At 34.7% G+C, this 25,091-nt stretch overlaps 3 long non-coding RNA genes across 3 annotated transcripts; 1 reads left to right on the top strand and 2 right to left on the bottom strand.

Moving 5' to 3' along the window:
* Window positions 1-4,032: 4,032 nt before the first annotated feature.
* LOC145550550 (uncharacterized) lies at window positions 4,033-7,931 on the bottom strand. The gene is made up of 2 exons (XR_014086435.1): window positions 7,698-7,931; window positions 4,033-6,282 (listed from the first exon to the last, which is right to left on the bottom strand). It is a non-coding gene; the product is annotated as an uncharacterized LOC145550550 (long non-coding RNA).
* On the top strand, window positions 6,248-6,976 carry LOC145550552 (uncharacterized). Its single transcript, XR_014086437.1, has 2 exons — window positions 6,248-6,328; window positions 6,692-6,976. It is a non-coding gene; the product is annotated as an uncharacterized LOC145550552 (long non-coding RNA).
* A 5,684-nt stretch (window positions 7,932-13,615) lies between the features above and the next one.
* On the bottom strand, window positions 13,616-23,011 carry LOC145550551 (uncharacterized). Its single transcript, XR_014086436.1, has 2 exons — window positions 17,355-23,011; window positions 13,616-15,173 (listed from the first exon to the last, which is right to left on the bottom strand). It is a non-coding gene; the product is annotated as an uncharacterized LOC145550551 (long non-coding RNA).
* Window positions 23,012-25,091: the final 2,080 nt, after the last annotated feature.

Consider the following 25,091-nt stretch of genomic DNA (forward strand, 5'->3'; position numbering starts at 1 on the left):
ACTGAAACTTTTTCCACAGCTCCCACAAAGAATTCGGTTTTTCACCAGTGTGAATCCTCCTGTGCCGAGTTAACTCCTGTTTTTGACTGAAACTTTTTTCCACACATCCACAGGAAACGGCTTTTTCACCCAGTGTGATAATCATTGCTGAGTTAATTTGTTTCGCTGAACGTTTCTCCACACTTCCACACATGAAACAGTTTTTTACCTGTGTGAATCATAATGGGCAGTTAAATTCTGGTTTTCGACTAAACTTTTTTCCCACATCACACATGAAAACGGTTTTTCACCTGTGGAATCATCATGTGCCGAGTTAATTTGTTTTCGACTAAAATTTTTTCCAATTCACCATGAAAAACGGCTTTTCACCAGAGTGAATCATCATGTGTCTAGTTAAATTCTGTTTTCCGACTGAACTTTTCCACACTTCACACATGAAAACGGTTTTTCACCAGTGTAATCATCATGTGTCTAGTTAACCTATCATTTCTTCTAAAACTTTTTTCCACAGCTCCCACATGAAAACGGTTTTTCACCAGTGTGAATCATCATGTGCTGATTTAACTTCTGTTTTTGACTGAATCTTTTTCCACACTTCACACATGAAAACAGGTTTTGAACCGTATGAGTTCTCATGTGATCATCAAAACATATTTTAAAGCGAAACGCTTTTTACAGATGGCACATGAGAAAAGTTTTCTTCTTTCCTGATTTTGCGTCTCGGCTCCAGCAGCTTCCTTTAAGAGGACTTGGTTCCTGTTTGGTTCTGATTCAGTTTGGTGTGTTTGCTCATCAACAGGAACCAACATGCAGGTATCAGTCTCCTGTTTTAATTCATCTGTTCTTCACCCTGACTGCAGTAAACTTCTTTCTCTTCCTGGTCTTGTTTTCCCTGCAGAGGTTCCAACTCCTCCTGGTCCAGAGTCGATCTTCTCTCTTGGTTAAACTGCAGGGAACCTGGAAAAGAAAACAGAGAAAAGAGTTATTGTTAACTTTATTGAAGTAAGTAGGAGAATCTTTCATTGTTTAAACAGAAATCAACAAAAAAAAACACTTTAAAATTCAAAAGCATAGACAGAGAGACAGATCAGTCGTCACATCCAGCGAACTAACGAATTTGCCACTTCAGCACAAGCACAGAGGACGTCAGAGGATAAAACAATAGACTCCGAGCAAAACTCAGATGTCCAGCTTTTACTAGCATGTAAACGCACCATCTACACACAAATCTTGGAGCTTCCCAGAAGTGTGAAATGAGTCTCAAAAATAGTTGTGCAATCGTAACCGGATTTGTGTGTAATGCAGTTTTGTGTATGTGTACCAGGTGATTTGTGTGTACTTTATCAACATGTATAGGCGTAGGAGAAGGTTTATTTTATTTTTAAGTTTTACAATTGAGTATTACACACACATAGATATTTTAACACACACACAAATCTTTTACATACGCACAGATATTTTGAGACTATTTTCACTCCATAAGGTCTCAGTTTTATATGCTTCATAAATTTATCATGGATTTACCGACACACCTCTAATGAAAAGTTTGACCAAATTTGTTAAGCAAATAACAATGTTTGACCACTGTTATTTGCTTAACAAACTGGAAAAAATAAACTATAAAAACAATCTTCAAGGTTTTTGGATATTAAACTTTTATCTACATACGAAGCATCACCTCAGTGTAGCGGTGGCTTCTTGATTGGACTTTTATATTATATTTAGTTTGACAAACACATTATAAAATTTACAGCTATTAACACCACTATTAATATTGTATGTTTTACTAAACTTGCGCTTCGTTGTTCACATTTCTCCTGTTTTCTGAAGTAAGTCTCTGTAGTTAAAGGAGAGGAATAAAAAATGTCATTTTCTCTCTACATAAATAAGCCATTGGCACAGCGTAATATTCATGTCTGCGTTCTAATATGTTAATAAATATTTATACGGGAAAAGAACATTTACTAAAATGATCCTCATACAGAAAGGTGCAGACATTAACCTTCGTCCAACGCTGGTGTTTCCTACCTATTCGGTGTAAGATTATCTGGGGGGTCCGGGAGAAATCCAGCAGTCTGCGCTGATCATCCATCTCTTCCTCTGACTTGACGATTATTTCTTTAAACTCTGAATGTTGCTTCAGCAGCAGTTAACAGGAGCTTGTTGATAAAGAGGAACACTCCAACATTCAGCACAACAGACCACGTGAGCTCTTTGTCTTCTTCTTTCCAGGTTTATGATTGTCGGTTTTCATGTTATTGCTTTACCGCCACCTTGTGGATCCTTCGATCATTACATGTAAAGAGTTCTCATACAGTGGCAATTCATTTTGGAAAACGTTAAATCTTTTCATAGTAATAATAGAAGACAGTTGCAGCAGAAGAGAAAAATACAACTAAAACAACAACAAAAAAAACCCCCACTAAATTATTGACGACAACCATAATTTCTAAAATAAAGATCAATGTATGTATATTAGCAATATATATTAAATGTAATTATTTTTTATTTATTCATAAAACTTTTCATTCAGGTGTGTTGAGCCAGAATCAAATCTAAAAGTTGCAAAACAACGACTCTTGAAGACTGGAGTTTGACACTTTAAATGTGTTAACAGTCATACATTTTATCAACAGTCTTCAATATGCACAGCAAAAAATTTAAAATCAGTGATTCTTGAGAATAGGGATCAAACAGGTCCTATGGATAAAGCACAAAATTTGAATAAAATATACACAAAATATATATTTTTTCAAATATATAACTAAATTAACCTGGCTCATGTGAGCACAAAAAAGTAAAGGGAACTCTCAAATAACACATCCTAGATCTGAATGAATTAAATATAATTGCCAATAATTTCCATCTGTTGTCTATTCCATTTGCACAACTGCATGTGAAATTGATTGTCAATCAGCGTTGCTTCCTAAGTGGACAGTTTGATTTCACAGGAGTTTGATTTACTTGGAGTTATATTGTGTTGTTTAAGTGTTCCCTTTATTTTTTTGAGCAGTATATATTTTCCTGGTGTTTGCTGAATATTTTCTTATTTTAAACACTAGTCGGTGGATGATGCCTGTAAAATCCCTTGTCCCGGAGCAGAACTCAATACATTATAACAGCTTAAAACAATTAAAGAAATACTAGAATTATATGACAATTAAGTATAAGTAATCATATAAATAATTATAAAAGTATCAATAAATTGAATTAAAAATCATGTTTATATATTTTCCAACTCCATTGAAATTTGTCCTTAGTTTTTGTCAACACCGTCAGAAATGAAAAGAATGTAAAAAAAAAAAAAAAAATCAGGCATTATTGGGGGGCACCAGAACTTCTGAGGACCCCATGGCTACTTCCTTTCTCTTCCTTCGCTAAGAGGGCTAGTTAGCTCTGGTTAGCTTATGTAAGTGGTTCCCAAACTTTTTCTCCTGCGCCCTCCCAGTGGTTTCCAAATATTTTCTAGGCCCCCCCTATGGATTACAAAAGGCTGTCTGGTTGAACGACGTGTGAGGGGGGGAGAGAGGGTTCTTAGAGACTCCCTGTCCCTGTCCCTAGAGGCGTGGGGTGAGGAGGGGGCGCAAAATGAATGTACGTAGCTGAACACATAGACATTAATAGGTAGACGCCTCATGGAGCGGGCCGGCCCGTTGCTGCGATACGTAACAGCGTCCGCCTTATTGAATGTGGCATCTCTGCCAGTAAGCCAATACAAGTGAATGGACCGAACTTTATAAAGTGCCTTTCTACAAAGTATTTTAAGTTAATACCGGCCATTGACACATTTTCTGACACACATTAATAGATTTGGCAATCAAAGAAATTGGCGAAGACAGAATTTTTTACTTTTAATGTAATTATTTAATTGTTTGGGGGCATTTTTGAATAAAAAGCACAATGTTTTATTTGATAGAAATGACACTGATAATTTTTATATTGAAATTGATGGACACACTTTTACAGCGTTTTATTAAAGAATATATTTATGTAATTCCATAATTTAATGAACATATAACATTTCAAGACAAATAATTTTCCTGTATTTATTTTTTATACGTTGAGAAATTACTTTTGATTTATAAATCAGTCATTATCAAACATTAAACTACATATTTTTCTTACCTTTTACAGAGAAAAAATATTTATTACAGTATGTCAACTCTGCTATTGACAGCAGAGTGAAAATAATTCTAACAGATTATTTTTATTTCATTACATAAGTGACAAAAGCATATTTTGTATGTAGATATATCTGAATATGAAAGTATCTGATATATCTGAAAATGCACAATTAGTGTATAACAGCACATTGTAACTTTGAAGACAATAATAACCAACCATGCTTTCGTACATTTTCCATAAACATGTTTATTTATTTATTCACAAAACCTTTACTTGGGTAGAGTTAAACTGGTTAATATAATCTGAAACAAATAACAGCATCAGTTACAATCTCATCTTGTTTTGAAGAGAAACCTTATCAGATAATTTTTTGTATGTAGATGTATCTGAGAATGCACAATTAGTGCATAACAGCACATTGTATTTTTTATTCTAAGTGTATTAAGATCAACAACATCCACCCACCCACTCTTTCTCTATACAGGATAGAATAATACTAATCAGTCCCTCACATCCAGTCTTGTGAGAATGTTCTGGAAGGGAGTCCATGTCCGGTCAAACTCTGTTAGTGCATGAAATAGTCAGTGGGCTCCAAAGCCACTTCAGCTATCAGCATCAGTTCTGGCTCTCCTCAGGGCTGTGTGCTGAGCCCTCTGCACTTCACATTGTACATAAGCAGGATCTTAATAACATACAGTTGATCAGTATTGTTTTTGATACAGAATATGCCAGGAAAACAAAACAAAGCATCTCTGAAGGAAAATGTGTCGTAGTTGCACATCTCCAAGAATCCAAATGTGAAGATCCAAATGATCACATTTAACAAATACAACTTTCAGCTTTATAAACATGAAACCCCTCCAGTCTTTCATTCTAGTGTTAAACCAAATGAATTGAATAGTGAACCTCAACATAGGACACATATGGATAATACTTCTATGGATTTTCACCTGTGTGACGCCTCATGTGGTGAGTTAAACTAACTTTGTGACGAAAACTTTTTCCACAGCTCCCACATGAAAACGGCTTTTCACCAGTGTGAATCATCATGTGTCTAGTTAACCTATCATTTCTTCTAAAACTTTTTCCACAGCTCCCACATGAAAACGGCTTTTCACCACTGTGAATCATCATGTGCTGAGTTAAACTCTGGTTTTGACTAAAACTTTTTCCACAGATTACACATGAAAACGGCTTTTCACCAGTGTGAATAATTATGTGCTGAGTTAACTCCTGTGTTCCCCTAAAACGTTTTCCACAGCTCCCACAAAAAAACAGTTTTTCACCTGTGTGAATCATCATGTGCCGAGTTAAACTAACTTTGTGACGAAAATTTTTTCCACAGCTCCCACATGAAAACGGCTTTTCACCAGTGTGACGCCTCATGTGAAGAGTTAACTCCTGTTTTCCCCTAAAACCTTTTCCACAGATCCTGCATGAAAACGGCTTTTCACCAGTGTGAATCCTCATGTGCCGAGTTAAATCCTTTTTTAGACTAAAACTTTTTCCACAACTGCCACATGAAAACGGCTTTTCACCAGTGTGAATCATCATGTGCAGAGTTAAAGTTGGTTTTCGACTAAAACTTTTTCCACAGTTCACACATGAAAACGGCTTTTCACCAGAGTGAATCATCATGTGTCTAGTTAGCCTATCATTTCTTCTAAAACTTTTTCCACAGCTCCCACATGAAAACGGTTTTTCACCAGTGTGAATCATCATGTGCTGATTTAACTTCTGTTTTTGACTGAAACGTTTTCCACACTTCACACATGAAAACAGGTTTTCAACCGTATGAGTTCTCATGTGATCATCAAAAACATATTTTAAAGCAAAACGCTTTTTACAGATGGCACATGAGAAAAGTTTTCTTCTTTCCTGATTTTGCTTCTCGGCTCCAGCAGCTTCCTGTAAGAGGACTTGGTTCCTGTTTGGTTCTGATTCAGTTTGGTGTGTCTGCTCATCAACAGGAACCAACATGCAGGTATCAGTCTCCTGTTTTAATTCAATCTGTTCTTCACCCTGACTGCAGTAAACTTCTTTCTCTTCCACTTTTATCTGATGATCTTCTTTCTCTTCCTGGTCTTGTTTTCCCTGCAGAGGTTCCAACTCCTCCTGGTCCAGTCGATCTTCTCTCTTGGTTAAACTGCAGGGAACCTGGAGAAGAAAACAGAGAAAATTTGTTATTGTTAACTTTATTGAAGTAAGTAGGAGAAATCTTTCATTGTTTAAAACGAAAATAAAAAAATAAAAAAACACTTGAAAATTCAAAAGCGTAGACAGAGAGACCGATCAGTCGTCACATCCAGCTGACATTTGGAGAATTCTCATATGAACGGATTTTAAAAAACATATTTTTTCGCAAAATTAATAGTAGGGATTATTGTTTATATTTAACAGTAAATTGCATTATGTCAATATGTTATTTGTATTACTCTAAATTACATAAAAATTTAATTTTAGTCCACTTTATATCTTTGGGGTTTATTTACAAACATGAGTTTATTTGTAGGTTAATAGTTGTTTAGTTTTTGTCCTTTGTTATTTACTTTTCTAAGTTAAACAGGAAGAACTGTGGGTCCATTTTCCATCACTATAGGGACTGGTATTGGACCAGCATGCACTGGGTTGGGCCTCTAGGTTTTGACCAGAGCAGCAGAGGAAACAATGAAAAGTAGTGATGATGAGATGAAGCTTCATGAAGCCCTGAGGAACTCCATCCAATCACTGGACTCCTGAGCCGATGCACCGCTGTGCTTCATATGCTCCACTGGGACATCAAGTGGACAATATATGTGAAATAGGCAAAACAAAATGAAGCCTTACAATAAATAAACAAGTAAAAAATGTTTGTGATTCTGATATATAAACTCTGATTAATCTGGTTGCATAAAAAAATGGCTGGATCAAAAAGAAAACGGGGAAAAACAGGAGAGAGGGTTGTGATTGGCTTGTTATTCGCTACGTCACCAGAGACAACGATTTATTACAAAAAATAAAAACTAACTGCTCGGGTTTAGGTGAGTTCTCCTTTTTATATGCTTCATAAAATTTATCATGGATTAATCAACACACCACTAATGAAAAGTTTGACCAAATTTGTTAAGCAAATAACAAAGTTTAACCATTGTTATTTGTTGTCAAAGTGGAAAAAATAAACTATAAAAACAATCTTCAAGGTTTTGGGATATTAAACTTTTATCTACATACGAAGCATCACCTCAGTGTAGCGGTGGCTTCTTGATTGGACTTTTATAGAATATTTGGTTTGACAAACACATTATAAAATTTACAGCTACTAACACCACTATTAATATTTTATGTTTTACTAAACTTGCGCTTCGTTGTTCACATTTCTCCTGTTTTCTGAAGTAAGTCTCAGTAGTTAAAGGAGAGGAATAAAAAATTTCATTTTCTCTCTACATAAATAAGCCATTGGCACAGCGTAATATTCATGTCTGCGTTCTAATATGTTAATAAAATATCTATACGGGAAAAGAACATTTACTAAAATGATCCTCATACAGAAAGGTGCAGACATTAACCTTCGTCCAAACGCTGGTGTTTCCTACCTAATGGGTGGAAGATTATTTTGGGGGTCCGGGAGAAATCCAGCAGTCTGCGCTGATCATCCATCTCTTCCTCTGACTTGACGATTATTTCTTTAAACTCTGAATGTTGCTTCAGCAGCAGTTAACAGGAGCTTTTTGATAAACTCGTTAAAACTGGACAGAAGATAGTTTTCAGAGAAACAATCCAACATTCAACACAACAAACCACTTACAGGCCTCTTTGTCTTCTTCTGTTCTATTATCGCGGATTGCAAGCAACTTTAAGGTGCATACCGCCACCTACTGTACAAGAGTGTGTAGCAACATTTCTTTACATCTATTAAATTCTATTTATTAATCTTGCATTTTGAAGAAAAATAAATAATACTTTTCTTAATCTATAAATATCCATTATGTTTCCTAATATTCCTTTAATACTCAATGTTTGACCTGTCCTTCCAACCATTCTTTTTAGATTCTCCCTTTCAGATTCATATGTTCTACAGTTCATTAATACATGCTCTACATTTTCTTTCTCTCCACATCCTTCACACTTATCATTACTTTTCTTCCCTATTAAATATTATGTGTCATTTAAATTGGTATGGCCTGTTTTTAATCTGGTCATAATTATTTCTTCCCTTCTGTTTCTCTCATTAATATTTCTAATTAATACTGACTTTTGTACTTTATATAATCTTCTCCCTTTCTTATCTTCATTCCACCTTTTTTTTTTTTTTGCCATTTTTCCACCAGATAGGTGATCTGATAGTCTTTTAGAGATGCGAGTTTCAAACTGGTGTATTTATTCCTATTCCCACACATACTTTATGATTTTTAGAACCATCTGAATACATTTTGAGGTAGTTAGAATATGATTTTCTTAAATATACATCAGTCTTTACCCCTATTTCATTTAAATTCCAGTCGTTTTTCATTTTAAGAAGTCTCATGTCTACATTAACCTCAGGAAATAGCCATGGAGGAATAACACTAATTGGATTAAACTGAGCTATTTTCTTATCCTCTACTCCATACATTTTGATCAATTTACTTATCATCCATCCAAATCCATTACTCTGGAACTTTGCATATTCCTAACAGTTTTGTAATATAATTAATGTTACATTCTCTTCTTCATTACTTTAAATTTTTATCCAATATACTAAAGCTAATTTTATTCTTATCATTTCCAGCGGAGTTTCTCCAGTCTCTATTAGAAGAGCATTAATCCATCCATATGGCTCCATCATCTGCATACAATGCAGAGTTTATACATTTATCAGTATCAGAAAAAATGTCATTAATCATTATATTAAATAAGATTGGACTAATTGCACTACCTTGAGGTATCCCATTTTCCACATTAAACTCTTTTGAATAATCATTCCCAATCTTAACTCTTATTTTTCTATCCAGCAAAAATTTGCTATCCAATTATACATCGTTCCACTAATTCCCATCTGATTTTTTTAAGTAGTCCTTCTCTCCACAGTGAATCATATGCATTTTCTTTATCAAAGAATGCTATAATCATTACCTCCTTCATTTTTAAAGCTTTCTCTACGTCATTACTTACTCTGGTTAGAGCATCCATTGTTGTTCTCCCTGTTCTAAAACCACACTGGTATCCATTCATTAGTTTCTTAAGCTCAAGAACATATCCTATTCTACTGACTATTATTTTCTCCATCCATTTACTTAAATGAGAAGTTAAAGCTATTGGTCTATAATTATTTGGACTGCTAGGATTTTCCCTGGTTTATTAAACAGAAGTATTATTGCCCTTTTCCAGCTATTTGGTATTAAACCTTCATTCCATATTTTATTAAATAATTGTAATATTAATTTCAATGTTACTTCTGGAACCTGTCGAAACATAGCATAACATTATTGATCCTCTCCTGGAGCTGAGTATCCTGTCCCTTTCAGTACTGTTTTCATTTCTTTTATGGTTATATTCATAATGTTGACATGCATTTTTGACATTTTTCCAAAATATTTTTATAATTTCCAAGTTTTTGTATTTTCTGCTGTCTGTAAGATGTTCACCACTGTGAACTGCAGCAAATGTCTCCCCTAATAAATCTGCCTTATCTTTATCTAAAACTAATATTTCCTGTCCTCAGACCAATGCTGGCATTTTAACATCATTCCTTTTCCCCCGTCATTTTCCTAAACATTGACCAAACGCTCTGCAATTTTATTTCTGAACCTATTGAGGAACAATATTCTCTCTATGTTTTCTTTTTAGCTTCTTTAATAATTTTGCAAGCCATTGCTCTTTTCTTTTTATATTCAATAAGGTTTTCGGTTGTTACATTTTTCTGTAATATTTTAAATGCTTTGTTACGTTCTGCTGTACTGCATTCATCATTCCACCAAGGAACTGCTTTTTTCTTACCTTTAACTTTGATTTTGGGATACTAGAATTCGCAACATTTAAAATCTGTTCTGTTATCTGACATTCTTCAATGTTACCTTTTAATGTAACCATATGGCTGTTTTCTTCACAATTGATTAAAAATTTTAGCCAATTAGTTTTATTGAAGCACCATCTTGTTAATATGAAATTTTGCTGCCTATTTACACTGTCATTAATTATTGTACTCACTGGAAAATGATCACTCCCTAATGTAGACTTCCTGTTAATATATCATCCATTCCATCTCATTTCCAGTATTCCCTCCTGATGTAGAAGCCATGTTGCTACAGTCAATGTACAGTTTATGCAATCCGCCAAAATCAAATCCTACCGCCTTCGTTTGTTCGCTATTTCACTCGTTTCTCCTTCTTCCCGCTCCACTCCCAAGCTCCTTTGGAGTTTTATGATTGTCGGTTTTCAATCATAAAATGACCTTTTAGAATCAAATCTAAAAGTTGCAACTCCAAAACCGACAATCATAAAGCCCCAAAGGAGCTTGGGAGTGGAGCGGTGGTGCTTTACCGCCACCTTGTGGATCCTTCGATCATTACATGTAAAGAGTTCTCATACAGTGGCAATTCATTTAGGAAAACTTAAAATCTTTTCATAGTAATAATAGAAGACAGTTGCAGCAGAAGAGAAAAATACAACTAAAACAAACAAAAAAAACCACTAAATTATTGACGACAACCATAATTTCTGAAATAAAGATCAATGTATGTATATTAGTAATGCATATTAAATGTAATTATTTTTATGCATTCATAAAACTTTTCATTCAGGTGTGTTAAGCCAGAATCAAATCTAAAAGTTGCAAAACAACGACCCTTATCAACAGGCACAAAACAGGTCCTATGGATAAAGCACAAAATTTGAATAAAATATACAAAAAATATAATTTTTTCAAATATCTAACTAAACTAACCTGGGTCATGTGAGCACAACAATGTATATTTTCCTGGTGTTTGCTGAATATTTTTTTATTTTAAACACTGTAGTCGGTGGATGATGCCTGGAAAATCCCTTGTCCCGGAGCAGAACTCAATACATTATAATAGCTTAAAACAATTAAAGAAATACTAAAGTTATATACTGACAATTAAGTATAAGTAGTTATATAATTAATGATAAAATTGTCAATAAATTGAATTAAAAATCATTTTTATTTTCCAATTCCATTAAAAGTTGTCCCTAGTTTTTGTCAACACCGTCACAAATGAAAAAAAAAATAAATAAAATCAGGCATTATTGGGGGGCACCAGAACTTCTGAGGACCCCATGGCCACTTCCCTTCTCTTCCTTTGCTGAGAGGGCTAGTTAGCTCCGGTTAGCTTATGTTATTCTTTAGTTTTTTCTTCTTTTTATTCTTAGTTTGTCACAACCATGATGTGTCAACACCATAACTGACAATTTACAAAACTTTGATGAAATTTTGTGAAATAAAAGCTTAATTTTGGTAAAATGTAAAGATTTCATGGACCTGATGAGCTACAATATGGCCTCCTTCAGAATAACATCATATAAATTGAGGTAGTTTGGCATTTCGTCAACTCAGTCAGATGTCAACTGCATCAGATTTTTTGTGACTCAGTGAAATTGTTCTCAAATCTCACTTAAACGTGCAATTAATTCATTTTAATGTATTTTACATAAATTGCATTACTTTACATGTACCAAGTTTTTCATTTTACTCACTAGTTTGTCATCACCTTCAGTTCTGTGTCAACTCCGTCAGATGGATTTTTTGTTGTTTTTTGTTTTAATATTTATTTTGTTTCTTGAGAAGCATTTGTCGTTAAAATGAGTAAAAATATCACTAATTGGGTAGTTAAAAATTATTTTATATTTATTTTTGTCAGATGGTGATGACAGCGTTGTAGGTCAAGTCGATTAAAAGTGTAATTTTTTTTTTTTTTAAATGCAACTTGGAGCCTGTACCTTAGCATCTTTACATTTCCAAAACATTTGTCATATTTGCATACATAAGGTTGAGAAATAACAAAAAAATATTGGAAAATTAAAACCCATTTTGTCCCTATTCTCAAGAATCACTGAAATGCGTCATGAAGCTTTCTGATTCAAATGATCCCTAAGATCTGTATGTTGAGTCACATGGAGGTTAATACCGATGGCCGATAAGCTCCAGTGATGTAATAACTCAACTGTGACCGCAGCTGCAGGTGGTGGTGAACTTTTACATCACCCTATTTTACTCATTTGTTATTGTCAGGATTTATAGTTACACTGGGTTTCAAAGAATAATGTCTTTTTAAAAGATCAGACGCACAAATAAATAAATAAATGAATAAAACTCTCAGTATGTTATCACTTTACCAGATTGAATCAGTTATTTTCTGCTGATATTTGATTCTCGTCAAGCACTTTTCACCAGGAAGAGGCAAAGGCAGGCGGAGAAAAGGTAAAACTGAGATTGTTTGGATTTCTTTTCATCAACTGCCTCTTATTTACATGCTTAAGATCCTGCTAATAAGGTTTGTTTCTAAAGTGTTTCTCTCAAAACAGGTCTTTAATAGAGTGGTGGTAATATTTTAAATTGCATACAATTAAAATTTGAGGGACAAATTGCTTTGCATGTTTGTAGAACTGTAATTAGACTTTCTCTGACTGGATTTCTGCGTAAATGTTTATATTTTGCTGGCACTGATTATGCAGAGTAAATATGAATATTTCTGACCCTGAGACATAATAATGAGTTTTCCAAAGCAGCTTTCATAGAACAACAAAGAACATTAGCTCATATTTGTACACATTGTATTGCTTTTTTTAATTTAAAGAAGCATTTGTTTACATTTGCAAAACACTGAGTTTATATTTATGTCCGTCTGAAACAGATGCGTGTTGTGCAGAGTGTAAGCACTGAAAGGAAATATTGCTGTACATCAGACGGCTGATGATGCAGATGGTTTTCTGAACAGCAGCTAATAATTCAGTGCTACGTCAGAGATCTGATGTTGGTGCAATCTTACAGATATTTGTTTCCCCGTAATTTTGGTAATTTTATATTAAAATGTCTTCAGGGGACTTTTTCCATGGAGTGACTTCAGTTATGTATTAAACACAGGCTGTCCAATAAATTATTAATTTAAGAATAAAAATATTTAGTCAGGGCTTGATCTCCAAATAGTACAACAGGCACAGAAAATTAGTACGACAAAGTTTGTGTACAGACAAAAAGTCTCTTTTTAACATAAACTGTGTGTCTGTCATTTTGGTAAAAACATATTTATTCTTCATTTAGTGAAGTAACTCAAAGTGTGTAGTAAGTAGCCAGAAATATTTAAGAGTAGCAGTATTCATAATATTACTCAAGTAAAAGGTTCTCCATCTTTTTTTCAACTAAATGTAACTTGAGTAAATGTAATATACAACTGAGTCACAGCCTAAAAACGTAACATCTTTTTATAGTCATAATAGAAGACAGCTGCAGCAGAAAAGAGAAAAATACAACTAAGACAAAAGACACCAAATTATTGATGACAATAATAATCCACCATGCTTTCTTACATTTTCCATAAACATGTTTATTTATTCACAAAACCTTTACTTGGGTAGAGTTAAACTGGTTAATATAATCTGAAACAAATAACAGCATCAGTTACAATCTCATCTTGTTTTGAAGAGAAACCTTATCAGATAATTTTTTGTATGTAGATGTATCTGAGAATGCAAAATTAGTGCATAACAGCACATTGTATTTTTTATTCTAAGTGTGTTAAGATCAACAACATCAACCCACCCACTCTTTCTCTATACAGGATAGAATAATACTAATCAAGTCCAGTCTTGTGAGAATGTTCTGGAAGGGAGTCCATGTCCGGTCAAACTCTGTTAGTGCATGAAATAGTCAGTGGGCTCCAAAGCCACTTCAGCTATCAGCATCAGTTCTGGCTCTCCTCAGGGCTGTGTGCTGAGCCCTCTGCTCTTCACATTGTACATAAACAGGATGTTAATAACATACAGTTGATCAGTATTGTTTTTGATACAGAATATGCCAGGAAAAGAAAACAAAGCATCTCTGAAGGAAAATGTGTCGTGGTTGCACATCTCCAAGAATCCAAATGTGAAGATACAAATGATCACACTTTCAACTTTTCAAGTTTTATAGACATGAAACCCCTCCAGTCTTTCATTCTAGTGTTAAACCAAAACCATTCAATAGTGAACCTCAACATAGGACATGTATGGAAAATACTGCTATGGCTTTTCACCTGTGTGACGCCTCATGTGGTGAGTTACACCAACTTTGTGATGAAAACATTTTCCACAGCTCCCACAAGAAAACGGCTTTTCACCAGTGTGAATCATCATGTGCCGAGTTAACTTCTGTTTTTGACTAAAACTTTTTCCACAGCTCCCACATGAAAACGGCTTTTCACCAGTGTGAATCATCATGTGCTGAGTTAAATCCTGTTTTCGACTAAAACTTTTTCCACAGCTCCCACATGGAAACGGCTTTTCACCAGTGTGAATCATCATGTGCTGAGTTAAAGTTGGTTTTTGATTAAAACTTTTTCCACAGCTCCCACAAGAAAACGGCTTTTCACCAGTATGAATCATCATGTGTCGAGTTAAATCCCGTTGTCGACTGAAACTTTTTCCACAGCTCCCACATGAAAACGGTTTTTCACCAGTGTGAATCATCATGTGCTGAGTTAAATGATTTTTTTGACTAAAACTTTTTCCACACTTCACACATGAAAACAGGTTTTGAACTGTATGAGTTCTCATGTGAGCATCAAAAACAGATTTTAAAGCGAAACCCTTTTTACAGATGGCACATGAGAAAAGTTTTCTTCTTTCCTGATTTTGCTTCTCAGCTCCAGCAGCTTCCTTTAAGAGGACTTGGTTCCTGTTTGGTTCTGATTCAGTTTGGTGTGTTTGCTCATCAACAGGAACCAACATGCAGGTATCAGTCTCCTGTTTTAATTCAATCTGTTCTTCTCCCTGACTGCAGTAAACTTCTTTCTCTTCCTGGTCTTGTTTTCCCTGCAGAGGTTCCAACTCCTCCTGGTCCAGAGTCGATCTTCTCTCTTGGTTAAACTGCAGGGAACCTGGAGAAGAAAACAGAGAAAAAGAGTTATTGTTAACTTTATTGGAGGAAGTAGGAGAAATCTTTCATTGTTTAAAACAGAAATAAATAAAAAAAACACTTTAAATTTCAAAAGCGTAGACAGAGAGACAGATCAGTCGTCACATCCAGCTGACAATTGGAGAATTCTCAAATGAACGGATTTTAAAATCATATTTTATTGCAAAATTAATTGTAGAAGGGATTATTGTTGATATTTGACAGTAAACTGCATTATGTCAAGATGTTTTTTGTATTACTCTGAATTCTTCTATTCTGTGTTTGTTAGCTTCTGTTAGCTTCTAGGCGCAGCTGCGTTCTCCAGCCACTGGTAGCTAAAATCACGATACCCTCACTGTGTATCCCTCTGAAAAATGAACCCATTTAAATAAAGAAATAAAGGAATCCCTCCAGGGGTGATACCACGATAGAGAGCGTTCATTTTATAGCGTTAACACCGGAGCTGTAAGTGGTCCGGTATGAAACGGGGGTGATAGAACAACACAGCACTTTTAAATTTCAATAATCAGAATGCAGAAATTGTTTCCGTTGTTTTAAAAGGTTTATGTCAGTCTGCCTTTTCCTCATCGATACGCTTCCCGACCGCCTTGCACCTTAGGGGCTTAAAAAAAAGACGCGCACATTGCGCAAAACTCTGAAACAGGAGAAGCGGGACATAAACGGAGCGACGAACTAGATGTGAAATATGGCATAAAAACAGAGAATCCGACGCTGAACAGTGAAAAATCAACACATGATGTGAAACACATGACGATTAGGAGGCGTAGCAGGTGATGAGTGAATATTATTCGTCTTATATTATTCGTCTTATAATGGATCTAGCAAGAGGAAAGAAACTAAAGTGGACATAGCAATAAACCAAGAGGATAATAATAATCAAATGAAACTAAATGGAAATGAATGAAGAACAAAATGCAAAAATAAACTAAGAAACTAAAGTAAATACAGAGGAATAAACTGGTATGGCAAGACCTTTTGTGCAATAATTAATACAGAGGACTGTATGGCAAAAATAAACAGACACTACTTCCAGATAAAAGGTAAAATAATATTGTTGAAATGTTATGGGTTTGTTGAGACCACATCTAATACTGAGAATAAATATATCTTACAGACCATAACAGTAAAGAACTGATCACTTATTTATGTTTTTAATTAGATTTGATATATTTATTTCTTCAATATTATTTTTCATGTCAGTGTTAGTGTCATGAGGCTGATGACTCCATGACACTTTGAATTTGACTCATTAGGATTTGATTAAGAACCAGATTTGTTCTTTGTATTTTCTGTCCAGTAAAACTATTAATCTATAATCAATAGACATGTCTACATAAAGATATAATCCATGTTTCTGTCTCATATTTGTATGGCATTAAAAGGACCTGGAACTTTTGTTTTTCCACTGAAAGCTCTGGTTTGCACAATAAATGCCATGTGGGTGAAGTTTTATGGATGATACTCTGATGTCCCATTCTCCTGAAGGCAGCACAGAGCTGCACCACCAGAAACTGACAGAAATACTGAAGAGAAGAAGAGTTATGATTAATGTAGTTACAGTTCTATCCATGTTTTAATGTTTTGCAAATAGTTCAAAGTTTAAACTGGCATGTTGTTCATCTTTTATCTGGTCATTTTGTGCAACATTTAACAACTAGAAAATGGCACAAAATAAGAATATTTTTTCCACTCTGATTGACTGATGTTAGGCCTACAAATTTTAAGTTGAATGTTCATTTATTGCATTTTTCGTAGACACTTGTGAAAATAATTTCTATTCCCATGGCTTTTTTGTTCTCTGGGAAATTATTTTTGATGATAAATACAGAAACAAGCATAAAAATCAAAACATGTGCAATAGTGATAGTAATATTAATGATAAAATAATGGCCAGTGCAAAGTGGCCTGCAAATTCTTTGGTGGGGGGCGATGAGGGACCTGGATAAAGGCTAGGGGGGCGCTGGCCCAAAAAAGGTTGAGAAACACTGCTCTACATAAATAAGCCATTGGCACAGCGTAATATTCATGTCTGCGTTCTAACATGTTAACAAAATATTTATACGGGAAAATAACATTTACTAAAATGATCCTCATACAGAAAGGTGCAGACATTAACCTTCGTCCAAACGCTGGTGTTTCCTACCTATTCGGTGTAAGATTATCTGGGGGGTCCGGGAGAAATCCAGCAGTCTGCGCTGATCATCCATCTCTTCCTCTGACTTGACGATTATTTCTTTAAACTCTGAATGTTGCTTCAGCAGCAGTTAACAGGAGCTTTTTGATAAACTCGTTAAAACTGGACAGAAGATAGTTTTCAGAGAAACACTCAAACATTCAACACAACAGACCACGTGTAGTAGTAGTAGTAGTAGTCTTCTTCTTCTTCTTCTTCTTCTTCTTCTTCTTCTTCTTCTGTTTTTATTGGCGGCTGGCATCCAACTTAAGGTGCATTTACCGCCACCTACCAGACTGGAGTGTGGTCATCAGAGATCACAGAGGGAATTTTTTGTACCTCAATGATGTGTAGGATGTGCAAATCCACATCCTAACACACTCATTATTACATGAATTAATGCATGAGCATGCACTGGCATACACACACATACTTGGCCATATTCTAAATACGACTCATTAACCCAGTGATATTTAATAACCTAAATAAAAGATTTCTAACATAATTTGATTTATTATCTAATAGAGTAATCATAGATAGTCCTATATTCTTCCTGCTTAGTGACAACTTTAAAAACTGGCGTTCCTCTGAGTATTTATCACATTCTAACAAGACATGCTTCACTGTTTCCACCTGATTGCAATAACTACAAGCCCCATTCTCATGCTTTCCTATTTTAAAGAGCGAACTATTAAGTCCAGAATGTCCAATTCTAAGTCGAGACATAACTACTTCCTCTTTCCGCCTTCCACTCAGATAATTACTATCTCCTACATTATTTTGAATTGTATATAATTGTCTCCCATTTTCATGATTATCCCATAACTCCTGCCAAATCTTAATAATTTCTTTTTGAACAACAGATTTACCTTCATTTTTACTCAAAGGAACATTCAGATGAACAATATCTGATTTCAAGGCCTGCTTAGCCAAAATATCTACTTCCTCATTTCCTTCTATACCTACATGAGCAGGAATCCAGACAAATTTAACCTCGCATTTATTGTTATGAAGATGAACTAATAATTGGTATATTCTTATTATCAAATCTAATCTGCAAGATTTGCTAGAGTTAATACTTAATAGTGCTGCTTGACTATCTGATGCTATGATATATGTACTTGCTTCCCTAGTATCATTATCAAGCAACCATTCTAAGGCCAATATAATTGCTGATAATTCAACTGTAAAAACAGCTAAATGATCAGCTGCTCTCCTCTTAATCAAAACTTTATGGTGTGGGATATTTACTGCTGCTCCAGTTCTACCACTATTTGGATCTTTAGATCCATCTGTATATATAATTATGTTGTCTTTATATCTTTCAAAATATTTATTAACTACAACCCATTCTGGAGTCTTTCCCTTTTTAAGAATTTCACTTAATTGAAGATCAACTTCTGAAGTTAGAAATAACCATGGAGGAATTTCAGATTGAGGAACTGTAGCACTATACTGGAGCATATTCAAACCAAGATGTTTTGCCTTTATTTCCCCAATCCATCCAAAACTATTACAATTTAATTTATGATGTTCCCAACAGTCCTTCAGCACCATCTTAGTTGGATGATCACACTTATGTCCTTGTAGGTTTACCCAGTACATGAATATTAATTTCAACCTTCTTAATCTTAAAGGAAGCTCACCAGTTTCTACTTGTAAAGCAGCTAAAGATGATGTTCTGAAAGCTCCACAACAAATCCTCAATGCTTTTGTTTGCTCACTATCAAGCTTTCTCAAATGGCTGTCAGCAGCTGCCATATATGCTATACTCCCATAGTCCAGAGTAGATCTCATGAGCGCCTGATAAACTCCCAACAATGCACTTTTTGAAGCTCCCCATTCCTGTCCTGAGAGACATCTTAACAAATTATTCACTTTTTTACATTTATTTTGAACTGCTTCCATTTGATATTTCCAAGTTAAGCTTTCATCAAAAATGACACCTAGAAACTTCACTATTTTCACTTGTTCTAGTTTATGATTATAAAGGTTCAACTTAACTTCCTTATGTTTTCTATAAAAACAGATTACTTGAGTCTTTGCGATTGATATCCTAAAACCCCATTTATTAGCCCACCCTTCCACTTTCAAAATGGCAGCCTGCATCTTTTTCTGCAAGTATACCTGATTATGTCCCCGAATCCATAGAGTACCATCATCTGCAAATAAAGATTTGCCTATACTACTATCTATTTCATCAAAAATATCATTAATCATAATATTAAAGAGAATTGGGCTACACACACTACCTTGGGGGGTACCATTCTCAACAACATATCTAGAGGAGAAATTCGCCCCAACCCGAACTTCTATTTCTCTACCAAATAAAAAATCCAAAACCCAATTGTAGATTTTACCTCCTATACCAAGTTTCCCTAATTTAATCAATAATCCTTCTTTCCATAACGTATCATATGCCTTTTCTATGTCAAAGAACACAGCTATCACTAACTCTTTGTTTGAGCTCTTCTTACTTCTGACTCTAGGCACAAAATTGCATCCATCGTATTTCTCCCTTTACGAAAACCACTCTGGAATGAACAAAATTTATTTTCACGCTCAATAAAATATGTAAGCCTATCTGTAACAATCCTCTCCATTATTTTCCCTAATTGAGATGTAAGAGCTATAGGTCTATAATTTGATGGGTCTGTTGCATTTTTACCAGGTTTTAATATGGAAATTATCACTGACTGTTTCCATTCTGCCGGAATTCTTCCAGTCATCCAAATCAGATTAAATAATTTTAATATAACAGAGAGAGATGAATACTTAAGATGTTTGAGCATTACATAACATATTCCATCCTTCCCCGGAGTTGATTGCTTAGCATTATTAATAGCTTTTTCTAACTCATACATAGTAAATGGCATATCTAAATCCTGGTTTGTGACTTCTCTCCTAGTAATAACTTCTGGATTTTCATCCAGTAAATCTAATTTATTACTTTTCATTTCTTCAGATAAATTTTCTGAACTATGTACTTTAATTAACATTTCTGCTAATAATTCAGCTTTTTCTTTATTACTAATCGCTATTTTCCCGTTTAATTCTAAAACCGGTAAGGAAAAACTCTTTTTAACACCATTCATTTTCTTAATAACTCTCCATACCTCTGACAATTTGGTCTCTCTTCCAATGGAATTGCAATACTGTCTCCAACAAGTCTTCTTAGCTTCTCTAATAGTCTTCCTAACTATAGCTTGTGCTTTCTTATATTGAATTAGCGCCTCAAAGGTATGACATCTTCTTACCAATTTAAAAGCTTTATTTCTTCCCCTTATAGCAATACTACATTGCTCATTCCACCATGGAGTAGACTTTCTATTTCCTCTTCCCTTTGATTTAGGAATTGAACTCTCAGCTGCATTAATAATGACAGATTTAATCATTGAATAACATATCTCCACATCACAAAACATATTCTCACCCAGTTTATTAAATTGCCTATCAACTAAATTTTTAAACAACTCCCAATTAGCGTTACTTAACTTCCATCTTGGAATCTGTCCCTCCTCTTCTTTTATCACTTCAAGCTTACTGAAATTAGAATAGGAAAATGGTCACTGCCCATTGGAGAATCACTCATCACCTCCCAAGAGGTAATTCCAGCTAATCTATTTGAAATCAATGTTAAGTCTGAAACACTCTTTATATTCCTACAGCATTCATATCTAGTAGTGCTGCCATCATTAAGGCAAACCAGAGAATGTAACAAACCAGAGAATGAAATTCTTCAATAGCCAATCCATTTGCATCTGTATTAGGACTCCCCCATAAAACATTATGAGAATTGAAATCACCACACCATACAGTCTTACCTACATTTTGATCATTTACTTCATTGAGATTTTGAATGGACAACTTCTTGTTAGCATTATAAAAATTTATCACCAACATTTGTTCATTTTCTATCCAAATCTTAATAACTATTGATTCATAATTCTTCCCTATTGATTCCACTTTATATCTTATACTGTCTAGAACAAAAGTTGCTACTCCCCCTCCTTGTCTTTCTGTTCTATCATTCCTAATTAATGCATACCCAGAAATTTTGAAATCCAGATGAGGCTTAAGCCAGGTTTCTTGAATGCAGATCAGGTGAGGTTTAACTGTCAAATCTGAAATATATTTCTTAAACTCTAGACCATTACTAATAAGACTTCTTGCATTCCACTGGAGAATAATTAACATAACAAAGAAGGGCCGCCACTGCATGATTGAGGTTGAGAAGATTGTGTCTCATTTAATTTTTACTTAATTGATTCCCAATTAACATTTTTACAATCAAGATACTTTTGGGCTGCTTTCACTATTATTTGAATTTTTTCCGTTTTCTTTTGTGTTTGAGCAGTGCAGTTAACAACTTCTACCATGAACAATACAAAATCCTCCTTTGTCACGAGTAGAGTGTCACCTTTAATCTCGGAGCATTCTGAACAATCAGATCTTTCTTTTTCTCCTCCAGACACTTTCTTTGGATATACTATTGGTTGAACAGGAACTTTTTTCGTTGCTTCCGCATAAGTAATGCCAGTAGCGACTTTGATTTTCTGAACTTCCTCAGCTCTTTTACTAGCTATGCATCCTCTAAATCCTGAACTATGCCCACCTCCACAGTTACAACATTTCAGCGGAGCTCCTTCCTCACATTTCCCATACTCATGATCCCCAGCACATCTCCCACATTTCTGTTTCCCCTTACACACCGCAGCGACATGTCCAAACTTCAGGCATTTAAAGCATCGCAGTGGCGGAGGAATAAATGGTCGGACATCATAGCTCATATATCCCACAAACACTTTATCTGGCAGACTGTTCTCTTCAAATTTCAACATGATAGAAAAACTATCGCTCCTCTCTCCATTTTTATTTCTTTTCAATCGCTTGGCTTCCACCACTTTCCCTCCTGAAACATTAGACTTGATGTCATCAACTGGTACATCGGGTGGAATCCCCGAAATGACTCCGCATACATACTTTTTGTCATCCAAAAGTCTTCCTCTCACATTCTCACCAAGGATTCTTTTTGTTTTCATCGCCTTTTCTTTTTGTTTAATATCATTACAGATAATCAACAACGATCCATCTCTTAATACTTTAACAAGTTTCACCTTTCCAATCAGAGAATTGATTTCTTTTGTAAGCTTTATTGGATTCCACTTACCAATGGACACACCCTCTTTGACAAACTTCAGAATTATTTTATATTCTGTCATCGTAGTTGTTTCTCCTTCATCCTCGGAAACAGATGATTCTACTTGTTGTCTTGATTTTTTCCGTTTATGCTTAGCTTTTTGAGTCTGCCAAGGACCTTCATTTTCCACATCGTCAGCACCCTCTTCCATTTCCGCACAATCACTACCTGTCACATTTCCCTCTGACATCCTTCCAACGATTCACAGTCTGGTCGTACCACTTCCGCCATTCCGTGTTCCGACCTCTCCCGACAACCACCCACCTCCACTTCCAAGACACAAACTCAGGAGAAACCGTCCTCTTTGTCTTCTTCTTTCCAGGTTTATGATGGTCGGTTTTCATGTTATTGCTTTACCGCCACCTTGTGGATCCTTAGATCATTACATGTAAAGAGTTCTCATACAGTGACAATTCATTTTGGAAAACATTAAATCTTTTCATAGTAATAATAGAAGACAGTTACAGCAGAAAAGAGAAAAATACAACTAAAACAAAAAAAACCCCCCACTAAATTATTGAGGACAACCATAATTTCTAAAATAAAGATCAATGTATGTATAATAAATGTAATGTATATTAAATGTAATTATTTTTTAGTCATTCATAAAACTTTTCATTAAGGTGTGTTGAGCCAGAATGAAATCTAAAAGTTGCAAAACAACGACCCTTGAAGACTGGAGTTTGACTCTTTAAATGAGTTAATAGTCATACATTTTATCAACAGTCTTCAATAAGCACAGCAGAAAATTAAAAATCAGTGATTCTTGAGAATAGGGATCAAACAGGTCCTATGGATAAAGCACAAAATTTGAATAAAATATACAAAAAATATATTTTTTTCAAATATCTGACTAAACTAACCTGGGTCATGTGAGCACAACAATGTATATTTTCCTGGTGTTTGCTGAATATTTTTTTTATTTTAAACACTGTAGTCGGTGGATGATGCCTGGAAAATCCCTTGTCCCGGAGAAGAACTCAATACATTATAATAGCTTAAAACAATTTAAAAAATACTAAAATTATATATTATGACAATTAAGCAGTAAATAAGTAGTCATATAAATAATTATAAAAGTATCAATAAATTGAATTAAAAATCATTTTTATATATTTTCCAACTCCATTGAAAGTTGTCCCTAGTTTTTGTCAACACCGTCAGAAATTAAAAGAATGTAAAAAATAAAATAAAATCAGGCATTATTGGGGGGCACCAGAACTTCTGAGGACCCCATGGCCACTTCCCTTCTCTTCCTTTGCTAAGAGGGCTAGTTAGCTCTGGTTAGTTTATGTTATTCTTTAGTTTTTTCTTCTTTTTATTCCTAAATTGTTTGTCACAACCATGAAGTGTCAACACCATAACTGACAATTTACAAAACTTTGATGAAATTTTGTGAAATAAAAGCTTAATTTTGGTAAAATGTAAAGATTTCATGGACCTGATGAGCTACAATATGGCCTCCTTCAGAATAACATCATATAAATTGAGGTAGTTTGGCATTTCGTCCATTCTGTCAGATGTCAACTCCATCAGATTTTTTGTGACTCTTTCAGTGAAATTGTTGTCAAATCTCACTTAAACGTGCAATTAATTCATTTTAATGTATTTTACATAAATTGCATTACTTTACATGTACCAAGTTTTTCATCTTACTCACTAGTTTGTCATCACCTTCAGTTCTGTGTCAACTCCGTCATGCAATGTCAACTCCGTCAGATGGACTTTTTGTTGTTTTTGGTTTTAAATCATATTTATTTTGTTTCTTGAGAAGCATTTGTCGTTAAAATGAGTAAAAATATCACTAATAGGGTCATTAAAAATTATTTTATATTTATTTTTGTCAGATGGTGATGGCAACGTTCTAGGTCAGGTCGATTAAGAGTGTAATTTTAAAAAAAAAATGTTGCAAATGGGAGCCTATACCTTAGCATCTTTACATTTACAAAACATTATTTGTCATATTTGCATACTTATGGTTGAGAAATAAAAAACAAAAAAATATTGGAAAATTAAAACCCATTTTGTCCCTATTCTCAAGAATCACCGAAATGTGTTTTCCACTTAGTTTACTTCTGTCCATTTTGTCTCTGTCATGCAGGAGATTGTCAGCTATAACTGCCGTGGACTTGTCGCCAACATGCCGCTCTTTGCCAACACCGACCCTCACTTTGTCACCGTGATCCTGACCAAGCTGCGCTTTATGTTTTCCAGCCGGGAGACTATGTAATACGAGAGGGAACGCTGGGTCGGAGAATGTATTTCATCCAGCATGGCACCGTCACGATTATCCCGCGTGACATTAAGGAATTAGTGCTCAGTGATGGAGCCTACTTTGGAGGTAAATACAGCAGAGTATTAAAACTCTATTCGGCTACTTATCATCTCTACGAGAGTCTTCATAACTCAGATTATTGCTGCCCTTCTTCTATAAAATCTCCCACAGAACTCTTGGCTGTAACTGCACTACATTTCCACATAATATTTACTATTTCTTCTGAATTTCT

Source organism: Poecilia reticulata, unplaced genomic scaffold (assembly GCF_904066995.2).
Source record: "Poecilia reticulata unplaced genomic scaffold, P_reticulata-male-v2 Scaffold_83, whole genome shotgun sequence".
NCBI lineage: Eukaryota > Metazoa > Chordata > Actinopteri > Cyprinodontiformes > Poeciliidae > Poecilia > Poecilia reticulata.